Here is a 12,371-nt window from a genome sequence, read left to right as displayed (position 1 = left end):
CTACGAAGTGGACCAACTAGGTAGGATTGTCTAATAGAGTGGACAGTGAGTGGACACGGTATTTAAAAACTCCAGCAGCGCTGCTTTGCTGATCCACTCATACCAGAACAACACACACTAACACACCACCACCATGTCATTGTCACTGCAGTGCTGAGAATCATCCCGTGGGGGTCCTGACCATTGAAGAACAGGCTGAAAGCAGGTTAAAACAGTATGTAGAGAAATAGATAGGCTACAGTCAGTAAGTGAGTGTAGAAACAAGGAGGTGGTTTTAATGTTATGGCTGATCAGTGTACTTTAATTACTTTTTCTAATTGTGAGCATGCTGAGGTACAGTAAACGCAGCTTGACCTGCATGACCCATAGTAAAGGAACTAATTATTTATTTTTATTACTCACTTTCCACTGATTTCCAATGCATTAGCTTTTTTTCAGTGTGTCACATGAGGTCCTTCAATCAATATGCATGAAGCTAACTGTGTGTTTCTATCTAACACACACACAAACACACACCACAAATGCTGAGCAGCACAATCTGCACCTCACCGCTCAGAAAAAACCCACAAAATTGCTTTCTTAAGCTCTTCAAATATAGCTGGCATACAAATATAGTGCTTCTTAGCATCATTTGTGATAAGTTTGCTCTACTTTGATCGTTCAGTTGTGTCTACCTGGCACCTATTAACCATGCTAAAAAGGAACCACTAGTGTGAATAACAAAGATGAAATCAAAGACAAGATTTCTCAAACTGATGTTCAAATGTATGAATAATATAAAGGTCTAGGAGAAAAAAAATCAATTTTTATTGCTTTCTGATACTGTCAGAGTCTGGGTCTAAAAGCTCACAGCCACTGAAGAGTCTGCTCTCCTTATTTAATACACCGCTCTTAAGTCTCATGGAGCTGTGTGCAAATCCCTGTAGTGCTGCTCCAAATTACTCATGTAGAGTTGCTCTGGAAAGCACAAAAAGCCCTTGGGGGGTTTTAGTGCATCTGACTAAAATATAGCGTACTACACTCTGAGAATGAGCCATTATCGTGATCACAGCCCCAGGTGAGATAACATATTTTTCTCTGACCCGGCATCCCACCCAACATCCATCCCACTGTTCGCCCGAACCTACTGTTGTTATATTATGCTGTAGAAATAATATATTTAAATCATTTAAATTATAATGCCTTTATTGGCATGTAGATAAATAGGCACAGACAAACTGCGTGTTCAGCTAACCACTTACTAAATAACAGATCAGTGAAGATGTAAAAGCATGAGAGTATTCTGTCTACATTTCCCACATTCCCTTGTGCTGCTTTACACCGATCAGCCATAACATTAAAACCACCTCCTTGTTTCTACACTCACTGTCCATTTTATCACCTACACTTACCATATTGACTGTAGTCCATCTGTTTCTCTGCATGCTTTGTTAGCCCCCTTTCACCCTGTTCTTTAATGGTCAGGACCCCCACATGACCACCACAGAGCAGGTATTATTTAGGTAGTGGATCATTCTTAGCACTGCACTGACAATGACATGGTGGTGGTGCGTTAGTGTGTGTTGTGCTGTTATGAGTGGATCAGCAAAGCAGCGCTGCTAAATTTTTTAAATACCGTGTCCACTCACTGTCCACTCTAACAGACACTCCTACCTAGTTGGTCCACCTTGTAGATGTACAGAGACGATCGCTCATCTATTACTGCTGTTTGAGTTGGTCATCTTCTAGACCTTCATCAGTGGTCACAGGACGCTGCCCACAGGGCGCTGTTGGCTGGATATTTTTGGTTGGTGGACTATTCTCAGTCCAGCAGTGACAGTGAGGTGTTTAAAAACTTCATCAGCGCTGCTGTGTCTGATCCACTCATACCAGTACAATACACACTAACACTAGAGAAACAGATGGACTACAGTCAGTAATTGTAGAACTACAAAGTGCTTCTATATGGTAAGTGGAGCTGATAAAATGGACAGTGAGTGTAGAAACAAGGAGGTGGTTTTAATGTTATGGCTGATCAGTGTAAATTATAACGCCTTTTTTGGCATGTACATTAATAGGCACAGAAAAACTGTGTTCATCTAACCACTTACTAAATAGCAGATCAGTAAAGATATAAAAGCATGAGAGTTTGTAGGTGCTTTACAGTAGAAATACTATAGTGTTTTATTACAGGCAAGACAACGTATTACTGTGTATATTTCCCACATTCCCTTGTGCTGCATTATTTATCCTTCATAAGATATAAAGGCACCCGTGGATGCTCTACAGTGCTGTAAACACTCTTTTTCCTTAATAATTTTCAAACACATAGGAGGGAAATGCTATTATTCTGGTCAGTTTTGTTTTATTGTAACCAGAATTATGTGGGCTTAAATATGGCTGCGTTTTCTACATGATTCATTAAAACACTAGACTTGTTTGTTCAAGTTTGTAAAAAAGCAACGCCAACGAGCACCACATAAAAACCACCTGAAAGTGGTTAGCTGTTATAAATAACAGCACTGATGTTGAGTTTTCCACTCGTCTCCATCTGGTGCAAGACGTCTCTTTATACGTACGTGATTACTTATTCTTATTAATGGCTGCACATAGTAAAACACAACAATATTCATACTGCATGTCATGGTTTTATCTAAGCAAAAACAAGTTAACGGACGGGCAAGGTAATCAGCTCGCATAGGAGCTATACATGTGGGCAAGTTGTGTGCTTATTCTATAGCAGTGCATCCTGAAAAACAGTGCAGAGTGGGCTTAAAACAGATACGATGGCATTAAAGCTTCTGGGTTTTTTTTTTGGCTTTTTAATCAGGAGCTGTGTCGAATAATTATATTTTTCTGTAATACAAATAACAAAACATGATCATTTCTATTTAACAAGTCAAACACATGATAATAAAATCCATAAATCTGTTATAGCGTGCACATAGGTGAAAAGGTACAGGCAGCATAACAAATGTAATAACTACTTTTAGAACATAAAGAAAGTAAAATTAAAGTCAATATACTGAAATGCCATTTATTCCAGTCATACTTGGCAATTATATATATATTAGATAGATGGATAGATATATTACATACACCGATCAGCCATAACATTAAAACCACCTCCTTGTTTCTACACAGACTGCCAGGCGGGTTTCCTCCCACAGTCCAAAGACATGCAAGTAAGGTGAATTGGAGACACTAAATTGTCCAAGACTGTGTTCGATATAACCTTGTGTAATGAGTAACTACCGTTCCTGTCATTAATGTAACCACAGTGTAAAACATGACGTTAAAATCCTAATAATCAAACAAACACAGACTGTCCATTTTATCAGCTCCACTTACCATATAGAAGCACTTTGTAGTTCTACAATTACTGACTGTAGTCCATCTGTTTCTCTGCATGCTTTGTTAGCCCCCTTTCATGCTGTTCCTCAATGGTCAGGACTCTCCCAGGAACACTACAGTGTAGGTATTATTTGGGTGGTGGATCATTCTCAGCACTGCAGTGACACTGGCATGGTGGTGGTGTGTTAGTGTGTGTTGTGCTGGTATGAGTGGATCAGACACAGTAATGCTGCTGGAGTTTTTAAATACCTTACTGTCACAGCTGGACTGAGAATAGTCCACCAACCTAAAATATCCAATATGGGCATTTTCTAGACCACTGATGAAGGTCTAGAAGATGACCAACTCAAACAGCAGCAATAGATGAGCGATCGTCTCTGACTTTACATTTACAAGGTGGACCAACTAGGTAGGAGTGTCTAATAGAGTGGACAGTGAGTGGATATGGTATTTAAAACCTCCAGCAGCATTGCTGTGTCTGATCCACTCATACCAGCACAACACACATCCAGAATCATCCACCACCTGAATTTGTTTGTTTATTTGGATTTTAACGTCATGTTTTACACTTTGGTTACATTCATGACAGGAACGGTAGTTACTCATTACACAAGATTCATCAGTTCACACAAGGTTATATCAAACACAGCTCACCTCACTTGCATGTCTTTGGACTGTGGGAGGAAACCGGTGCACCCGGAGGAAACCCACGCAGACACGGGGAAAACATACAAACTCCACACAGAAAGGACCCGGACCGCACCACCTGGGGATCGAACCCAGGACCTACTTGCTGTGAGGCGACAGCGCTACCCACTTAACCACCGTGCCGCCCTCCAACACCTGAATAATACATACTCTGTGGTGGTCCTGTGGGGGTCCTGACCATTGTAGAACTACAAAGTGCTTCTATATGGTAAGTGGAGCTGATAAAATGAACAGTGAGTGTAGAAACAAGGAGGTGGTTTTAATGTTATGGCTGATCAGTGTATAGTACTCAGAAAAGTGATCTAGTGACGTCATTGAGTGTATTAGGTGGAGAGCTATTTAAAATCACAATCAACTGAACAATTTACACCGTGGTATAAATTAGATGTGCAGATTTATCAATGCAAAATAATTATTTCTATAACTAGTGCAAATGCCGTTTTTTACTGAATCAGTACAGACAGGTGATCACGATATAACTACATGACTAGGTTCCCATTCATCTAAATGCAGCTCAGTCACACCATCATAATTCAATACGAAATTATTATACATTGCATTTGCTGCAAATTCGCTGCAATAGTCCAACTAAAGTGCCTACATTCAACAACTCGATTTCGAATTCAGAGCCCGATGAATGACACCGTAACGCATTGTTTCATTCCGAGCTGTTTCAGAACAAGCTAACTTCAATCGAGGATCAGTCAACTCTGTTTGTTAATTACAAGCCGAGCGGCTTTGGTTGCCATTGCAGGAAAACTCACCCGTGCCGCGTCCGAGCCGGTTAGTCTGTTCTCGGCTAGAATCAGAGAGGCGTGTGTGCGTTCCGATTCAGATCAGAGACGCGGAATGCGTCTGCCAGTCTCAGCTGGAGCTTAATACCCGACTGCACGATGTACTGCTGATCTTAGAGAGAGAGAGAGAGAGAGAGAGAGAGAGAGAGAGCAGAATCCTCCCCCTCAGCTCCCTGCATGAAATCACTGAGTTGCAGAGCACAATGGCTTTTTTCCTGATAGGCCATTTAAACTAAATAATAGCTTTTGTTAGGATTGTCATTGTAACAAGTGATTGTGTCTATTTTTTTAAGACTGAAATACCCAGTGAAAATAAATTATATTGCCAAAAGTATGTAGACACCTGACTGACTGACTACAGGGCAGGTTGCCACTGTTGGGCTCTTGAGCAAGGCACTTAACCCTCAATTGCTTAGATAATACACCAATCAGCCATGACATTAAAACCACATTGTCCTTTTTATCAGCTCCACTTACCATATAGAAGCACTTTGTAGTTCTACAAATACTGCCTGTAGTCCATCTGTTTCTCTGCATGCTTTGTTAGCCCCCCTTCATGCTGTTCGTCAATGGTCAGGACTCTCCCAGGACCACTACAGATCAGGTATTACTGAGGTGGTGGATCATTCTCAGCACTGCACCGACAATGACATAGTGGTGGTGTGTTAGTGTGTGTTGTGCTGGTATGAGTAAGTTATTAAATGCCATGTCCACTCACTGTCCACTCTATGTAAATTCCACATGTAAATTCAGAGACGATCGCTCATCTATTGCTGCTGTTTGAGTTGGCCATCTTCTAGACCTTCATTAGTGGTCACAAGACGCTGCCCATGGGGAGCTGTTGGCTGGATATATTGCTGTGTCTGATCCACTCATACCAGCACAACACACACTAACACACCACCATCATGTCAGTGTCACTGCAGTGCTGAGAATGATCCACCACCTAAAAAATACCTACTTTGTGGTGGTCCTGGGAGAGTCCTGACCATTGAAGAACAGCATGAAAGGAGGATAACAAAGCATGCAGAGAAACAGATGGACTACAGTCAGTAATTGTAGTACTACAAAGTGCTTCTATGTGGTAAGTGGAGCTGATAAAATGGACACCGAGTGTAGAAACAAGGAGGTGGTTTTAATGTTATGGCTGATCGGTGTATAATGTATATGACTACAAGCATTTCATACCAAATGCATCAAAATTTATGTGGTTGCCCCTTTGCAGGTACCACAGTCTTCACTTTTCTAACAAAGCTGCACTGTGTACTGTACTGTCTTGCACTTTTTGTTCTATGTTGCACCCTGGTCCTGGAGGAACGTTGTTTCGTTTCAATATGTACTTGTATATAGCTGAAATGACAATAAAGCCTATCTTGACTCTCTTAACTTGACTCTTGATACGATTTTAAAGTGTATCTGGGTGAATCTGTGTTCATTTAGTAAGAATTCGTGACATCAGGCTTTGCTTGCTGTAAATGCTTCAACTTAACCAAAGGATGAGCAACAGGGTTGAATTTAGGGCTCTGTGTAGGCCACTGGAGATTATCCAAAACTACACAACCAGTTTGGGTCATTCTTAGCACTGCTGTAACACTGACATGGTGGTGGTGTGTTAGTGTGTGTTGTGCTGGTATGAGTGGATCAGACACAGCAGCGCTGATGGAGTTTTTAAACACCTCACTGTCAATGCTGGACTGAGAATAGTCCACCAACCAAAAATATTTAGCAGCAATAGATGAGCGATCGTCTCTGACTTTACATCTTCAAGGTGGACCAACTAGGTAGAGGTGTCTAATACATTTTACATTTTTGGCATTTAGCAGACGCTTTTAGCAAAGCGGCTTACAGTACTATGACAGTATATTGTCTAAGCAATTGAAGGTTAAGGGCCTTGCTCAGGGGCCCAACAGTGGCAACCTGGCAGTGGTGGGGCTTGAACCAGCGACCTTTTGATTACTAGTCCAGTACCTTACAACTGCCATTTAGCAGATGCCTTTATCCAAAGCGACTTACAGTACAGTTACACTATACAGTCGGAGCAATTGAGGGTTAAAGGCCTTGCTCAAGTGCCCAACCGCAGCAACCTGGCAGTGGTGGGGCTTGAACCAGCGACCTTTTGATTACTAGTCCAGTACCTTAACCACTAGGCTACGGCTTGGACAGTGAGTGGACACAGCATTTTAAAACTCCAGCAGCACTGCTGTGCTACCAGCACAGCACACCCTAACACACCACCACCATGTCAGTGTCACTGCAGTGCTGAGAATGATCCACCACCTAAATAATACCTGCTCTGTGGTGGTCATGTGGGGGTCCTGACCATTGACGAACAGGGTGAAAGCAGGCTAAATAGGGATGCAGAGATACAGATGCACTACAGTCAGTAATTGTAGAACTACAAAGTAAGTGGAGCTGATAAACAAGGAGGTGGTTTTAATGTGCATGTATAAACTTGCATGCATAACCATCTAAGATGAATATTGTTGCATAATGAAACCCTAGCCTTAGTCCTGGTGATTCACTTCTTGTAACAACAATTTCTGCTGCAGTGTATTTGTTAATTATACCCACCAGTATTGGGCTTCATAATAAGCTAATGTGCAAAATCAGGTGTAAAGTGGAAGGAAATGTACAAACTTTATATAAAAACGTAAACTGTTTCTATAAATATCCCATGTGTTTCCCACATGGCATCTCCTGAAACCTAACTTCAGAGTTACAGTTGGCCTAAAACTGCTTACAGCTTTATTGCCACCTTGTGGTTGTTGTCCATTAAACAAACCCTGGAATAATTAAGCTTAGTCACTTAATTAAATCCAATACCTAAGGTATTTAATCAGACCCTGGACGTAAGGGGTTTTAATTTCATCATCAGTTTGTGGAATAGGAAATGTAGAATATGAACAAAATGACTCCCTTACTCACCTTTATTAGGCACATAATCCTGGTCAGCATACCAGTCCATCACATGGCATCACACACAGTATCTACAGATGAGTATAACCCATAATCATAGGGAAATACTGTATCTGAATCGCAGTTTTGCCTTAAAATGCAGAATGAAGCACTTCTATATTTAAACTTAGATAAAGTGTCAATTTAACAAGCATGGGCAGCAAGAATAACTGTTACCCTAGAAAGTTATTTCACTAAACTGGTAATCTGGCTGCTTCTTTTTACACGGCAGTGGTGGATTTCCACAGAGAGGCATATCATGTATGGAGAGTCATGCTATGCCCTGTGTGTATCATATACCACTTGTGCTAGCACAGTACAGTAAAGATTGTATTTTCATAGCCAGCTGTGCCTGTGGGATGTCCAGCCAGGTTGATAGCACAGCTGAGATTCGAACCTCTACATGGTGGTGGGCTAGCATATTATAACTTGTGTTACACAAGTGCCATGACAGAAGTTTTGTCATAACATAACCACCTCCTTTTTTCTACACACACTGTCCATTTTATCGGCTTCACTTACCATATAGAAGCACTTTGTAGTTCTACGATTACTGACTGTAGTCCATCTGTTCCTCTGCATGCTTTGTTGGCTCCCTTTCATGCTGTTCTTCAATGGTCAGGACCCCCACAGGACCACTACAGAGCAGGTATTATTTGGGTGGTGGATCATTCTCAGCACTGCAGTGACAATGACACGGTGCTGGTATGAGTGGATAAGTTTTTAAACACGTCATGCAGCAGCAATAGATGAGCGATCGTCTCTGACATTACATCTGCAAGGTGGACCAACTAGGTAGGAGTGTCTAATAGAGTGGACAGTGAGTGGACACGGTATTTAAAAACTCCAGCAGCACTGCTGTGTAACACACCACCACCATGTCATTGTCACTGCAGTGCTGAGAATCATCCACCACCCAAATAATACCTGCTTTGTGGTGGTCCTGACCATTGAAGAACAGGGTGAAAGCAGGCTAAAAAGGTATGTAGAGAAATAAATGGTCTACGTTCAGTAATTGATATGGTAAGTGGAGCTGATAAAATGGACAGTGAGTGTAGAAACAAGGAGGTGGTTTTAATGTTATGGCTAATCGCTGTATATTGCCATATGGTTGTGGAATAGTAAAGATTCAATCAAGTGTTGCTTAAATCTTTTGTTGCATTCTTGGTTTTGACTGGTTTTACAGTCAGCCTGTAGGGGAATGTATCCTTGTCAGGTATATCACTGAGCCACGCAAGCTGAAAATGCTGGCGGTGTGTGAGCAGAATGAAGAAAAACTCCTTAATGCTTAGGTATCACTCTCACACACTCTCACACACTCTCACACACTCTCACACACAGTCTCACACACACACTCTCACACACACTCTCACACGTACGCACGCGCACGCACACACCCACCTTAATCTCACACTGGGGGCCCTTTTTCATTGCAGAATTTTGTGTTTTATTTGTAAACTTAGCTCTGCACAAGAAACATCTGTTTATATAAACCTTGCACTAATGAAGCTGCGAAACACTATAAAAGTGGTTCTAAAGCCCTTGGTGTTCATCAGTTTATCAATGCACAAACAGAGAAAAGTAGGCATCCTGAAAACATTGGGCAACAAGAACTACAATGCATTCAGTTAGGTAAAAAAAAAGTGGTCCAAGGAAGGAACAGTGGTAAACCAGCAACAGGGTCATGGGCGGCCAAGGCTCACTGATGCACGTGGGGAGCGAAGGCTGGCCCGTGAGATCTGATCAGTGTATATCACTGCTTTCCAGAACACTGCTAAAAAGGTTGCTTAAATAGAAAGGAAAAGATTGAGGCATTTAGTATAGAAAAAACCTAAACCCAACACCAAAACCTAAACATCTGTGAAGCACAGTGAAGGATTCATAATTATTTGCTTAAGATTTTTAACTTGTTTGAATTATAATACAACTGTTTAACAATCCCAAAATGAGCTAACATTTCCTCCTAGCTCTTGTGCAAGTCTGATCCTGAGCTACAGACCTAAAGGTGATTGTTGATAAAGCAGCTTCTGCAAGTTGTCTTAAGTTGTATTAATATTGTGACTAATATAGTATAGTATTAAAATAATTATTTAATCAAGATCAGACCATGTTTTACTTTAAGAAAACTATACACTGATCAGCCATAACATTAAAACCACCTCCTTGTTTCTACACTCGCTGTCCATTTTATCAGCTCCACTTACCATATAGAATCACTTTGTAGTTCTACAATTACTGACTGTAGTCCATCTGTTTTTTCTGAATGCTTTGTTAGCCCCCTTTCATGCTGTTCTTCAATGGTCAGAACTCTTCCAGGACCACTACAGAGCAGGTATTATTTGGGTGTTGGATCATTCTCAGCACTGCAGTGACACTGACATGGTGGTGGTGTGTTAGTGTGTGTTGTGCTGGTATGAGTGGATAAGACAGCAGCGCTGCTGGAGTTTTTAAACACCTCACTGTCACTGCTGGACTGAGAATAATCCACCAACCAAAAATATCCAGCCAACAGCGCCCCGTGGGCAGTGTCCTGTGACCACTGATGAAGGTCTAGAAGCTGACCGACTCAAACAGCAGCAATAGATGAGCGATCGTCTCTGATTTTACATCTACAAGGTGGACCAACTAGGTAGGAGTGTCTAATAGAGTGGACAGTGAGTGGACACGGCATTTTAAAACTCCAGCAGCGCTGCTGTGTCTGATCCACTCATACCATTGTCACTGCAGTGCTGAGAATCATCCACCACCTCATTACTAGCCCTAAATGGCCCCCGTACCAACTTTTTTTGGAATGTGATGCAGGCCTGAAATGCAGGAAAGGAGGTATATTAATAAATGAAATGAAGTTGAGCAGACAAAACATGAAATATATTGGGTTTAAACCGTCTGCAATCAAATAAAAGTCAAAGTAAATGTAAGGAACACTGCATTTTTATTTTATTTCTATACTGTCCCAACTTTTCCTGATTTGGGGTTGTGTATGTATTTAGTCTAATATACATTTTGAACAAGTATTTGAAATAAATTCTAGGTCATAATGGGTGTGTTCCCACCCAGAAACACTCGACACAACACAGGAATACACACTGGATTCTTTGTGTATTCTGGGAGCACCTACAAACCTACAAGCAATTTAGTGTGTGTTCTTGGGAGTTAACCAGGGGGAAGGTAACCAGGGGAAAGCCATGCAGCCATGGAAAGAATAAAAAAACTGTTTACAGTGACCCCAAGTCCCCAGAACCCATGTTGCTAAGCAGCACCTACTCTACCAGTTACACTACCATGCAGCTCCAAATGATATTTTATTAAGAAGGATAAAAAAAAATCTGTGTTCAGTTCTAGTCACATTTTAAATTTAGTATTAATTTAACTCTGATTTGATATGTGTTATAAAAAAACTATAAATTAAGGTTTAACTTTCAACCCGATACCATAACAATTACTATACAGATGAATCTTTTGGCTATACAATTACAGACTGTAGCATGTCTGTAGCTTTGTACACTTTGTTACACCCCGTACCCCATTTTTCAATTAAAAATGACTTCCATAGCCGCTCAGGTGGCGCAGCGGTAAAAACACACGCTGGAACCAGAGCTGGGATCTCGAATACATTGTATCGAATCTCAGCTCTGCCTACCGGCTAAGGCTGAGCGGCCACATGAACAACGATTGGCCTGTTGTTCAGATATGGTCGAGACTAAGCCGGATGGGGTCTCTCTCCCATGACTGGTGCAATTATGACCTCTGCTGGCTGATTGATGGCATCTGCACAGAGATGAGAAAAGAGTGCTCTCAGGGTGTGTCCTCTCCACACACAACGCTGAGCTGCACTTCACTCGTCAAAGTGCAGGTGATAAAATGCATACGGCATGCTGCCCACGTGTCGGAGGGGGCTTCGAGGTGAGTAAGCTACGTTCTCCTCAATCAGAGCAGTGATCGGCATTGGTGGAGAGGAAGCATGACGCAATCGGGCAATTGGACGCTCTAAAAAGGGAGAAAAAGGGGAGAAAATGCATAAAGAAAAAAAATGACTTCCATAGACCCCCCACTGACCAGACGATGTTTGGGTGGTGGATCATTCTCAGCACTGCAGTGATACTAACATTAAAGTGACATTGTAGAGTGTGTTGTCCTGGTATGAATGTATCATGTGTATCTGGTACCGTGTTGTTTAAACGGATGACAAAGTCTACAGAGCAACAGATGGCTTACAGTCAGTATTTGTATACTCACAAGGTTAATCTGTACAGATGCAGCTCATAAAATTATTAATGAATGTATCTGCCAGCTAGGTATACCTAATAAAAAAAAGTAGGAAGTACAGTCAAGCCGGAAAGTCTGCACACCCCTATCACCTTCTCCACGTCTTATTACATCACAGACTCATTCTATAATAGATTGAGTTCATTTTTTGTAACAAAATTCTACACAAAATAACCCACAATGACAAAGTAAAAGCAGGTTTTTAGACATTTGTGCTTATTTATTAAAAATCTAAATGTAAAATATCGTATGTACACAAGTGTGCACACCCTTTGATATGACACCCAAAAGTGAGCTGAGGTGCATTTAGTTTTC

The 12,371-nt window shown here is 41.3% G+C and overlaps 1 protein-coding gene across 1 annotated transcript in view; it reads right to left on the bottom strand.

Moving 5' to 3' along the window:
* rph3aa (rabphilin 3A homolog (mouse), a) overlaps positions 1-4,913 on the bottom strand; it is an 80,050-nt gene extending 75,137 nt beyond the window's left edge. The window contains exon 1 of the mRNA XM_063014801.1: positions 4,806-4,913. The gene's annotated coding sequence lies outside the window, so the exon portion shown is untranslated. The remainder of the gene's footprint in view (positions 1-4,805) is intronic.
* Positions 4,914-12,371: the final 7,458 nt, after the last annotated feature.

The sequence above is a fragment of the Trichomycterus rosablanca genome, chromosome 18 (assembly GCF_030014385.1).
Source record: "Trichomycterus rosablanca isolate fTriRos1 chromosome 18, fTriRos1.hap1, whole genome shotgun sequence".
NCBI classification, from domain to species: Eukaryota; Metazoa; Chordata; class Actinopteri; order Siluriformes; family Trichomycteridae; genus Trichomycterus; species Trichomycterus rosablanca.
The sequence above is the reverse complement of the archived record's forward strand: the minus strand, read 5'-3'. Positions and strand labels throughout refer to the sequence as shown.